This window comes from Rhineura floridana, chromosome 5, assembly GCF_030035675.1.
Source record: "Rhineura floridana isolate rRhiFlo1 chromosome 5, rRhiFlo1.hap2, whole genome shotgun sequence".
NCBI lineage: Eukaryota > Metazoa > Chordata > Lepidosauria > Squamata > Rhineuridae > Rhineura > Rhineura floridana.
This window is the reverse complement of record NC_084484.1, coordinates 174,865,866-174,878,866: the sequence shown is the minus strand read 5'-3', so window position 1 is coordinate 174,878,866 and position 13,001 is coordinate 174,865,866. Positions and strand designations below refer to the sequence as shown.

At 43.3% G+C, this 13,001-nt stretch overlaps 1 protein-coding gene across 7 annotated transcripts in view; it reads right to left on the bottom strand.

The window, feature by feature from the left end:
* The window catches only part of DLG2 (discs large MAGUK scaffold protein 2), a 1,398,326-nt gene that overhangs the window by 1,203,406 nt on the left and 181,919 nt on the right, over window positions 1-13,001 (bottom strand). Inside the window, exon 1 of one of the 7 annotated variants that reach the window (XM_061628933.1) lies at window positions 79-250. The exons of the other annotated variants lie outside the window; for them this stretch is intronic. The gene's annotated coding sequence lies outside the window, so the exon portion shown is untranslated. Of the gene's footprint in view, window positions 1-78; window positions 251-13,001 lie in introns of those variants that run through there. 7 annotated transcript variants of the gene reach the window in all.

The window sequence follows — 13,001 nt, the reverse complement described above, 5'->3', positions numbered from 1 at the left end:
GGAATATCCGTTCAGAGACATTTCACAAACATGGCTAGTCCAATTTCCCTGTTCACAAAGAGAACTCCAACAACAAACCTTATCTCTTCACAAGAGAGGAGGAAGTCTTCCTCGAACAGCAGCAAAAATACATCAAACTCTGGAAACTTGGATCCATTCCTGGAACAGCTTCCTCTTAAAAGCACATTAAACATGAACTGCTCTTCTCTATCATTAGGATCAACTATGCTGGAAAAGAATTTATCCCCTTTGACTCCCCCAGCACAAGAAATGTTAAACTTTGAAACACTTAACTCCATAAACTCTGATCTTATTATTTTGGATGAAGTAAGCTCCTCCCCACCACCAGCTCCTATTTTTGTTCCGTTACAGTCACCTTCTTCTCTGGTAAACAGTAAGGAAAATCAAGATCTTGCATTTGACTTTGCTTGTGAGGGAGAGGAGGAACTATTAAATAGTTTCCATACATTCACTGAGAATGAACAAAGTGAGGTCATAAACAAAATGCAGAACCTGTTAAACAATCTAAGGGCAAAAAGGACATGTTCCAGATACTTGGAGGACTATGAACTGAACTCACCATCCAGCATTCAAGTTTCTCCTCTGAAAGTTCCCTTAAAGGTACTGCCACATAGTTACTCAAATGTTTGTAGACCTAGCACAATATGTGATGTGATAGTACATGAGGTTCCTGAACTGACTTGACAACCCTTATTAAATTCTAAAAACCCGATTCTAACCTGTGAATCTCCTGAAAAAATGGTAAACCCTCATTTCAGGACATCACAGCACTCACTCTGCAAATCTTATACAGCAAAGGAAATTTCTAATCCTACGAATTCAACTATTAATGCATGCCAGGTTTCTGTTCTCTCACCTAATTTTACATTCCACCTTCTCTCCTGGAACATTGCAGGGTGGAATGCCAAACAAAAAATTCCTGACTTTATTACTTTTCTGAACAAATTTGACCTAATTTTCTTACAGGAGACGTGGTGTACCCTTAAATTAATAGTGGATGGTTTCTCTTGTTCATGTTTACCAGCGACCTATTCCCAACCCAGTTCCAAAGGCAGACCCAAAGGAGGCCTAGCCATACTCATTTCTACTTCTGTAACAGCTCGCTCTATAAGTTTAACCCCTTGTAAAAACATTGCACAGGCTGTTTTATTATCTTTTAGCACATTTTCTCTTCTGTTAGTAAATGTTTATATTCCCCCTCATGCCTCTCGGGCACAAATTGACCATGACTGGGACGTTCTTACCAATTATCTAACATCACTCGAGGCTAAATTCCCCAAAGCGCCTCTCATTGTTATGGGTGATTTCAACGCCAGGTCTGGCCCCCACAATGATGCGCTATTTGCTTCAAACCTCTGGGGGGGCGAGGACACCGCCCCACACCTCCCAGACTATGCTAGGACTTCCAAGGACCCCAAGATAAATTATGGTGGAATATGTTTATACCGATTCCTTGCTAGACACAGCCTAATAATGTTGAACGGTCATAAGCAGATAGATTCATGTGCGGAATTTACCTACATTTCTGGCCTCAGGTGCAGTGTCATCGATTACGCCTTGATCTCGCATTCCCTGTTCAGGTTTATTTTGGACTTTTCTGTCGGCTCCAGACAGGATAGTGATCACCTTCCCCTTACCTTTTCCTTTTATCTACCAGAATGCGGTCGCTTGCTCCTTACCCATAAACCAATGGCAAATCTAATCCACCCCACCCATAAAAGGACATTTTGGACTCCCACAGTAGCCTCTAATGTGGCCTTATTTCTCACTTCCCCCTCTGCCCTGTCCTTACAGAGGGAGATCATGCATGCTTCTGATTCATATTTAGCGTCAATAGTGTATAACTCCTTAATTACAAAACTTAAAGCCTCTATTATCCCACCATCTTCTTCCTTCAGGGCTCCTCCTACCACTGGTTTTCCCAGATGGTTTGATAAGGACTGTCTTGATGCTAAGAAACAGCTGAGACGGCTATACCATCAATATCGACACCAAAATTTAACCACCCTCCCCCCTGAGTATTTTATTATCAAAAAATACTACAAGCATATGATAGTCATCAAAAAAAGGCAGGTGATGCACGAAGATTGGGAAGCCTTAATTCAAGCTTCCAGATCAAATAATTCGAAGTGTTTTTGGGAGCTGGTTTCTGGTTCTATGAGCCCACTAAATCCGGCCCCTTGCCACATTTCCCCATACCTCTGGGAGAAATATTTTTCTGCAAACAACGAGACTGTAAATGCTGTTTCCTTTATTGATAATTTAACAAATCTTCCCACTTGGCCACCTGTAACCCAAAAAGAAATTATTGATTTGATTGCTAGCTTGAAATCCGGCAAAGCTCCTGGACCTGATAATATACTTTCTGAAATGTTGAAGGCACACCAAGCTTGGTGGGCCCCTCTTCTAGCAAATTTCTTTACTCTGATCAATAATTCTGGATGCTTCCCTGAGTCTTGGCTTGAATCCATAGTTATCCCTATATTTAAAAAAGGGAACAAAGAGGACCCAGCAAATTACCGCCCAATTAGCCTCCTTTCCATTATTGGCAAACTATATGCCTGCTACTTAAAAGAGAGACTCTCATCTTGGTTGGAGGAGGATAATATCCTTGGGAGGGAGCAGGCAGCTTTCCGGAAAGGTAGGTCTGGGATAGAACACTGTGTGATTTTAAATCACTTAGCTGAAAAATACAAGAACCGCTGGGGTAACGGCCTGTTTGTTGCCTTTGTCGACTTGAAATCGGCTTTTGATTCCATCCCTAGGGAGATACTATGGGCGAAACTCGCAAAATCTACGATCGACAAGAGACTCCTCTTCTTAATTAGCCGTCTGCACCACCACACATCCTTTCGTGTTAGATGTAGTCGTGAAGGTCATCTCACAAACCCCATTACTACAACAAAAGGAGTTAAACAAGGCTGCATACTAGCCCCACTTTTATTTAATTTTTTCATGAATGATCTGTCCCTTTATTGTCAATCCCCGGACTTCCACCCCCCTAAGTTAGCAAACCTGCATTGTCCCTTGTTATTGTATGCAGATGACGCTGTTCTCCTTTCTGTTTCTAAAGTAGGACTCAAACGCCTAACTAAAGCTTTTATCTGTCATGATAACAAACTATCTATAAACTTTTCCAAAACTAAGATCTTAGCTTTTGCCAAGCACTCTCCTGCTCACGCATGGACAATTAATACCCATAAAATAGAACAGGTTTCTCATTTCAAATACCTTGGTATACTTTTTCATTCCTCTCTGTCCTGGACTCCCCATATCCGTGGGGCTATTTCTACTGCTCGCAACTCAGCCAGTGGTATTTGAAGGTTCTTCTTCACTAAAGGAGGACAATACATTCCGGCAGCCCTAAAGGTTTTTAGATCCAAAACTATTTCTCAACTTCTCTACGGGGTACCTTTATGGATTGGCGCCTTCAACCCTTCTGCGGAGGCAGTTCTCTCCTTGTTTCTCAGACAAATTTTTGGCGTTCCCAGGTGCGTTCCTGCGGCGGTCCTTAGGTTAGAATCTGGTCTAGCCTCACTTGAGTCTCAAGCGTGGTTGGCCGCCCTAAATTTCTGGTTTAAAATGTCTTATGAAAAATCTACTGGCTATCTCCCTTTACTCTGGGAAGACTCTTTTACCTCGAAATGGGCCCGTACGTTTACAAATTACCTTGCAAGTATTGGCCTCTCAATTGAACATCTGATGTCCCTCGCTCCAGAGACAGTTAAACATTCTATCCGGACTCGTATTAACGATATGGACTTCCAACGCTCCATAACTGCAGCCACCTCGACCTGTTCTCCTATTCACTTTGGTCTGAGCTTTGTGCCTATGCTCAGTGCCCCTTATCTGGAAACTCTTACGATCCCCAAATATCGTCTAGCCTTTACAAAGGCTAGATTTAACTGTCTTATCTCTGCCTTACTTGAAGGGAGATTTAAACGTATTCCGTATGCAAACCGATTATGCCTTTGTGGTGTCAGCGCCATAGAAACTCTCTTTCATGTCATCTTTGAGTGTGCCCTATATGACGATATTCGCTCCAAATTCATAACCCCCATCATAAATAAATACCCCTACAAACCGCTTAACTGTTTACTTTTACATCTCTTGTCAGCAGCTAATAAGGATACTGTCTTGTCAGTTGCTAAATATATTTTCGTGGCTCAATCAATTCGGAAGGCATCTATCCCTTCAGAAGCTTCCGCCATCCAGCTGTAACTGTTTTCCTTGTTGTTTTATTGTTTTACTGTTTTTAACATGACTGCAACTTTGTAACCTTTTATTATAAATGTATGTAGTTTTATTTATAAATGTCTTTTGGTCTATGACTGTATCAATAAAGATTGATTGATTGATTGAACTATTTGTTGTTGTTATGTGCCTTCAAGTCGATTACGACTTATGGTGACCCTATGAATCAGCGACCTCCAAAAGCATCTGTCATGAACCACCTGGTTCAGATCTTGCAAGTTCAGGTCTATGGCTTCCTTTATGGAATCAATCCATCTCTTGCTTGGCCTTCCTCTTTTTCTACTCCCTGCTGTTTTCCCCAGCATTATTGTCTTTTCTAGTGAATCACGTCTTCTCATGATGCGTCCAAAGTATGATAACCTCAGTTTCATCATTTTAGCTTCTAGTGACAGTTGTGGTTTAATTTGTTCTAACACCCAATTATTTGTCTTTTTTGCAGGGCGGGATATAAATCAAATAATAAATCAATCAATAAATGTTGGAATCCAAACAATTATCAGCCCACCACTACAAAGCACAATTGCTATTTGTATTTTTTTTAAAAAAAAACATGCATCTGAATGCAGAGGCTTATTTAATGTTGGCCCTTCTTGAGTTATATCAGTCTCTTAGTCGATGCACTACTTGAGCTCTTAAACTAAAGTGGAGAACTTATGGTCACAAGAAGGCCTGTATAGATACAGTCCACTTTCACACTATACATTTATTCTACTATTATTCTATTTTAATAGTTTAACTTCCCCCAAAGAAGCCTGGGAAGTGTAGTTTGTGAAGAGTGTTGTGAGTAGTTAGGAGACCCCTATTCCCCTCATAGAGCTACAGTTCTCAGAGTGGTTTAACAATCAATCACTCATTGCAAGGAATTCTGGAAAATGTAGTTCTGTGAAGGGAACAGGGGTCTCCTAACGAATCTCAGCACCCTTCGTAGCCTACACTTCCCAGGGTTCTTTAGGAGAAGCCACGACTGTTTAAAGTGGAACAATAGTGGAATAAATGCACGGTGTGAATGTGGTCCTAGTGTTAGGGATGGGTGAATCTGTCAGATTTGGTTTCTCTCTGTTCCTCATTTTTCCATCCAATCTTAAGTTCATTTCTTCACGTTTCCACATCAGTTTGTGATTTTGTTTCAGGTGTCCATGTAAATTAATGAGCATTTCAGTGCAAATGTTTCCTAATATATATCTGTTTGTGTGCAATTTTGCCTAGCATAGACATTTTTGCAAAGCAATTTCCCCTATGAATTTCTGTAGGTTATTTTCCCTACTGCATGCACACTTTAATCCAGTATATACATTTTTGTACATTACCCAGCTGGACACTTGCACAGAAAAAAATTGGAGAAGTGCACGTTTTGAAGTTTGGCTGTATTTTAGTTTTCATATTGTTTCAGAAAGCGCAAATAAGATAGATTCACTTTTAAATGTGGACCACGTCGAATTTTCCTCCCACCCTTACCTAGCAGTGGAGATTTGTGACCCCAATGTCAATGGAGCAATGAATTCACTCTGAGTTTTAGTCTGAACTTCCAAGGTGCTGAGCACCTTCGACAGCCCCTTGATCGTTCGGACTAAAATCTGGAGCAGATTCACTACCCCACTGACATTGGGGCCACCAGTCTCCACCCCTAGCTACTGTATCTTTGTTTGAGTGCTGGTGAGCAAGGGAATCTGTAACCAATTTTATCCTATAAACATGGGTACTAAATTACTAAAGCATTGGCCACTAAACTGAGTAGCATTTTGCCAATTCCAATCTATCAAGAGCAGACAGCCTAAATTCCTAATAGATATGGCTCAGATCCTGTTATATTACTAACTGAGACATATCACCAAAACAGCTCACTGTAGCTGTATCATCATATGTAAACAAAACCTGCAATAGGCTCTCCAAGTGTTTCCTTTAAATGGCTTCTACAGTTGCATAGAAATTCAATATCTCTAACCCGACAGTGAACGGAACATCTTCTGGATATTATCACTTTTATTGTGGTGCCCAGCAGGGCTGTTCTTTCTCTCTGTTGCTGCTTGTTTGAGCAATGGAAGCTTTAGCTTCAGGGATTAGATCGTATCCAGTGCAGAGCTTGGAAAAGTTACTTTTTTAAACTACAACTCCCATCAGCCCCAGCCAGCATGGCCACTGGATTGGGTTGATGGGAGTTGTAGTTCAAAAAAGTAACTTTTCCAAGCTCTGATCCAGTGATTAGGGGAGCAAGAACACAGCAAAACAAACAGAGATGCATGAATGATGCCTCATTGAAATGGTCTCCTTAATGAAATTTGCCTGTTGGAGAGAGGCTGTAGTTCAGTCATCGAGCACCTGCTTTGCATGCAGGCGTACCCAGGTTCAATTCCCATTATCTCGCAGGGATGGTGGAGAAGTTCGATTCAGTTCACATTTAAAGCTGAATTTATGAAAGTCACGCTTTCCAGAACAGTATGGGAACTGAAGCACACCCATTCTTTTACATTCGTACCTAGCCGAATTTTGCAATGGAGGTCTCCAGCCAAGGAATGTGAACAAGAATGCATATACTAGGGTAACTGATTTGATCTGATTTTAATATTTCTACCCCGCCTTCCGGCCAAAAGGCCCTCAAGGCGGCTTACAAAAGAGCACTCATATAAAAATGCACCAATAAAACAATAATATATCAATAAAACAGCAATAATACATAAATAAAACAATAAACAATAAAAACAATGCAATTGGTAATACATTTCAAAGTGAACACAAACTACCTGCCCCCTCACTTTGGCTAGATAGGTATTATAGGCATTGGGCTACTTTGCAAGGCTAGCCACGCTCTCTCAGTCATAGTCCTATCCCCATAGTTCTGGGAGTGGCACAGCCCTCTCAGCCCTTCCGCCGGGGCTCCTGCTTACAATGGCGGTGGGATGGCGGGATGGCAGTTCTGGCCCTGGAGTCGCCGGTTCGCCTTGCGAGGGTCCCAAAGGTGGAGTCCAATGGGGGGAGGGAGGAAGAGCGAGAAGCCGCTGGAGGCCTTTCCTAGCCGCGGCCTTCCTGCATCCATTTCTCCTTCTTGGTGCTGGAGACACCACCACCTTCCGCTTGCTCCACACATTTATTGAGCTTCTTCTGGCCGGGCCTGGCGCTTGCCGAAGGACTCCAGGTGATGGGGACGCCGCTGCCTCCCTTGCAGCCTTCATTGTTTTCAATTTTGATAAGCCGGTGCTTGGGGGAGATGTACTTGACGGCAGCAGCGTCAGGCGGGGTGGCGACTCACCTTTCACTGAGGCAGGGCTGTTGTGCCTTTCCCTCCGTTGCCTCCATGGAGAGATCCTTGGGGTCTCAGCCGCTTGTAACGCCATGGCTCTGCTCTCTGCAGAGGCCCCTCGAGTCTCTCTCTCATGAATTTGGCATCACCACAGTCAAGGTCCTCTCCCCGGCAGAGACACCCACCTGATTGCAGAAGGGCTTCTGCGGATGTCCAAGTTGTTGGGCAGGCCCCTTTGGGTTCCTGTTGTCCTTTGGAGCAGTAGACGGGCCACTGGCCTGACCCAGCTGGAGGCCTGGCATTTGTCCCAGGCCACTGAGGGTTTTGCAGCCCACTCCTGTGCACATCTTACTCCCAGGAAAATGTGGCGAGGAACTGGACTGCCTTCAAGTCGATCCCGACTTATGGTGACCCTATGAATAGGGTTTTCATGGTAAGCGGTATTCAGAGGGGGTTTACCATTGCCTTCCTCTGAGGCTGGGAGGCAGTGACTGGCCCACAGTCACCCAGTGAGCTTCATGGCTGTGTGGGGATTCGAACCCTGGTCTCCCAGGTCATAGTCCAACACCTTAACCGCTACATTAAAATGCATATATTAGTGAAAGCAACATGCAAAAATGCATTATATTAGGAGAAAAATATGGAAATTAGTCAAAACTGCATACAAAAATGTGTTTATAAGGAGAAATTCACACTAAAATGTTAAAGAATTTTCATGAGGATTTTTCATAAAAAAAATATCACAAATTACTGCAGAAATGTGAATAACTAAATTTAAGATTGGAAAAATGAAAGAGAACTGAAAATGACAGATCCTCCCACCACTGTCTCTAGGCATGAAACCTTGAAGAGCCAGTCAGTGTAGATAATATTGAGCCTGATGAAGCTACGCATGACTTTTATCTTCTCTTTTTGCTTTTCAGTGGCAATTGTTGTTTTAACTGGTGTTGGTAAACAAACTGTTTAAATTAGTATATATCATCTTTTAAAAAAAGTCCTGTTTGTTTAGAGATATGGCCTTTTCAGATGATTTACTCTTAAATTAAATATTTAATTAGTAATAACTGCAAATATTAGCAAAATGGACCACATAATTTAAAGATGTTGCAAGAGATAAATGTGGATTTAATGAGGTGGTGATCATTACAGTTTTTAATATGGACTCATAGTCATGCCTTAAAATTGCAGTCTTGCCAAGAATAATCTATTTTACATCATAATTGCCATTATTTAGAACTTGCAGGTTTTTTTATGGGGGGAGTTATTGCATTTATTTGGGGTGGTAAAAGATTATGTATCATTGCGTACTCTGCTTTATTATTTCATTAATGGTCCTAGACTAGTTAAGGTGTTAAAAGACCAAAACTAGCACCTTGAATTGAGCCTAGAAACAATCTGGCATCCAGCAAAGGTGTCGTAAGTTCAGTATCCCATGATCTGGTAGACTGGCTCCAGTTGAAATTTTGGCAGCCACATTTTGAACTAATTGATTTATTGCTAACCCCAGCAACTGGTATTGAGAAGCATACTGCCTCCAACAGTGGAGGGATAACTTAGCCATTGTGGCTAGTAGCCTTATCTGCCATGATTTTGTCTCAGCCTCTTTTAAAACCATCCAAGCTGGTGACCGTCACTATATCCTGCAGTACGAAATTTCATAACTGAATAGTAAAATGGCTGCAGAAAGCTTTAAAATAACCACAGGCAAGGCCAACCTTACCACTAGGCAGATCTGAGGCAGCCATCTTAGGCAGAAGATGCTGGTGGGGAGGAGGGAAGCAGCTGTTCCTCCTGATGCAGAGCTTGGAAAAGTTACTTTTTAAAACTACAACTCCCATCAGCCCCGGCCAGCATGGCCACTGGATTGGGCTGATGGAGTTGTAGTTCAAAAAAGTAATTTTTCGAAGCTCTGCTCCTGAGCACACGCCCATCCCAGCCATTCCTGTCCTTCTGAGTCGGTGCCTTGGGGGGATAGCAGTGTTTGCTTGTTGCTGTCCTGGGCTGGCAAGTTGTCTCACATAGCTACCTTCTCTCAAAATGTCACAGACAGTGTAATTAGGAGTAGGGACTGGGGGCAGGGGAGATAAATTTGGTCCAAACCTACCGAATGCACATTTCCCAAAACAGTATATATGAACTGAAATGCAGCTGTGATGTATTCTCTTGAAATACTGTGATGCTATTCTCCAGCCACAGATTGGGTAAAGAAATGCATTATATTGTGGGTAAGTGTGCATGAAAATGCTATTATTATTATTATTATTATTATTATTATTATTATTATTATTAATAATAATAATAATAATAATATTATTATTATCATCATCATCATTATCATCATCATCATTATCATTATCATTATCATTATTATCATTATCATTATCATTATTGTCCTCTCACCCTTCTTCCTGAAGGAGCCCTGGTCAGCAAACATAAACAAAATAATTGAACAAGAAAAAGAAAAACATACTAAAAACAGTTAAAAGCATTCCAAAACACAATTACAATCTAAAACATTCCAAGACACAGTTTAAAATATTGTAAAACACAGCTTAAAAACATTATTTCATCAGTGATCTTCAGGTTGCCAGGAACAGTCCTCTTCATAACATACAAAAATTCAATATACTGGGGGAAACTGCCTGAAGAAAGGTGTGCATTAGGCAAAATTGCACACCAAAATGTATATATTAGGCGAAATGAGCACTGGAGATGGACTTTTGTGAAGACTTTCTTAAAAAAAAAAAAAGCGCACAATAATGCAGGAATGTGGCACATTGATTGAAAAAATGGGAAACTGAAAGAAATCAAAATCGACAGATTAATCCATCCCTAATTGGGAAAGCCCCTTTCAAGTGAGGGATGGAGAGGTAGCCAGGGCAGACCGTACACCAAAGCATGCATTGCTCTCTTTGTATGATTCTTGCTGGCATCGCCACTGCTGCATTGCAGCATCTTTTTGAGCAGGTAGAGAGCAAGCAACAGCAGAGCTCAGAGCAAGCTGCGGAGAGGTGTTGGGAGTGCCATAGAGCCTCTCCTGGACCCCCTAATCTGGAAGGTTACCCTCAGGTGTGATGGTAGATGCTCTCCAATCCCTAGTCCTCAGTGCTGAATAACATTCAGTCCCCAGTCCAGTAAGCGTAATGAAGTAACGGAGGCATCATCCTGTCCCAGTGGAGGCTGGTCCATTAGGAAAAATGGAGCACTGCCCCCAGTCTCAGTCTGCCCCCCCAGCCAACCCCCACTTGCCTGTTTTTTTACTTGCATCCAGTCAAGGGGGTGGCAGTACCTTGTAGAACTCAGCAGGGAGGAAGATGGAGACAAAATTAGAATTCTTTGGCTTCACCATCATCATCATTATTATTATTATTATTATTATTATTATTATTATTATTATTATTATTATTTATACCCCGCCCTTTTTCCAAACTGGAACCCAAGGCGGCTTCCAGATCAAAAGTACACATTGACTCTGGCTTCACCTATTGTTTGGGCTCCCTGTCTTCTACCCCACCAGTTCACAACTGGCACCAACCACCACTGTCCTGCCCTCCTTCTCAGGCAACAACATGTCTTAGGCCAGCTGCTTTAAATATCAGTCTTAGATCAGGTGATAGCGGGTGACTTCAAACCTGCTTTCTGGAAGGATTGGCTGTGTGAATGAGTTACCTATGGGGAATGGTCATGCAGCTCATCCAGGCACATCTCTCTCTGCCCCACACCTGATGCCACATATGACATGGTGTGGGGCAGGTGAGCATGGCTTCGGGAAAACTGCCCATGGGCCAAGTTGGGACCTGTGCTGAGACAAAGGTTCTGGTATAGATAATTTTGGACTCCTAAGTGGCTGTGGTGTAGGAAGTATATGGATGTAAACGCAGGATCAGTTAAGCATCATTGATGCATATGGCCCAGCTGTGCCCTTATCAGGAGAGGGACAGCCTAACTTCCATTGTCTATACTCTGGTAACCCTTGGGCTAGATTACTGCAATGCATTATACATGGGGCTGCCCTTGAAGACTGTTTGGAAATTGTCACTGGTGCAGAATTCGGCAGCCAGATTTTTGATCATGGCAGGACGCCCTGAATATACAACACCAATTCTGGCACAACTGCCCTGGCTACCAGTTAGTTTCTGGGCCCAATTCAAAGTGCTCGTTTGACCTATAAAGCTTTGTGCAGCCCAGGACCCCAATACCTCAAGGACCGCCTCTCTCCACTTGAACTCTGTGTTCTTCATCTGAGGCACTTCTCTGTGTGCCCCCTCTGAGGAAGGTGCAGAGGGTTGCAACATGAGAACAGACTTTCTCAGTGGTGGCTCCCCACTTGTGGAATGCTCTCCCCAGGGAGGCGTGTCTGGTGCCATCTTTATCTATTTTTAGGCAACAGGCAAAAACCTTCTTTTTTACTCAGCCTTTTGGCCCTTACTTTGAAGGGCTCAGTGGAGGCTGATGGCTCCAATGTCAGTGAGGCAGTGAATCCACTCCAGGTTTTAGTCTGAACTTTCAAGGACCTGTCCAAGGTGCTCTGATCCCAAAATAGGTTGAGCACTTTAGCTCCTTGAAAGTTCAGACAAAAACCCAGAGCAGATTCTACTGCCCCACTGACAAGGAGCCCCCAGCTACAGCTGCACCCATGGTAATTCTTCTTGGGCTGTTTTTGTCAGGGCCGGTTCTAAAGGGCAGCCAGGTGGGGCACTGGCCCGAGGGCCCCTGGAGCTACAGAGGTCCCTGATGGGCCCCTCCGCTCCCCTTTTGTGATCTGTGGCAGGAGCCGCGGATTGCAGGACAGGAGGAGATTCCGAGCTGCCTGCCATTCCCCCGCTTCACCTACCTTTCTCTCTGCTACTTTTTGCAGTGCGCGCAGGGTTGCCATCAATCAAGATGGTGGACGAGGTTTCCGTAAGGGGCTGAAGCTTCTGCTGCCATCTTGGTTGATGGCAGCAATGCGCGCGCAGTGCGCACAGCCGCAAAAAACAGCAGAGAAAGGTAGGTGAAGCGGGGAGATGGCGGGCAGCTTGGAAGCTTCTGTCCTGCGATCCGCGCTCCTGCCATGGATCGCGGAAGGGGAGCGGAGGGGCCCGGGGCAGGCTGGTGCCCAAGGGCCCCAGCATGCCTGGAGCCGGCCCTGCTTTTTGTATATGTTTCTTCCTCTTCCACTTATTGGACTGCCTCACCAGTGTAAATAAAATCTAACACAATAGAATAGACCAAGCAAGCCCATATTGTGTTGCAATGAACTGTACATCTTTTCTCCCTTCAGGCATAAAATGTGCATTGGAGGTGTTGGAATTTCCAATGGAGAGATATCCTGTCAATGTGTATATATTAAACTGTACTGTGATTTCTCAGGATCCAGTGTGGTGTACTGTCAGACTAAGACTGGGCAGACCCAGATTCAAATTCCTACTCACTGAGTGACCTTGGACCACTCACTTTCTCTCAGCCTAGGTTGTAGGTAAGGAGGGGGAGAGAACTATGTTCTGCTCTG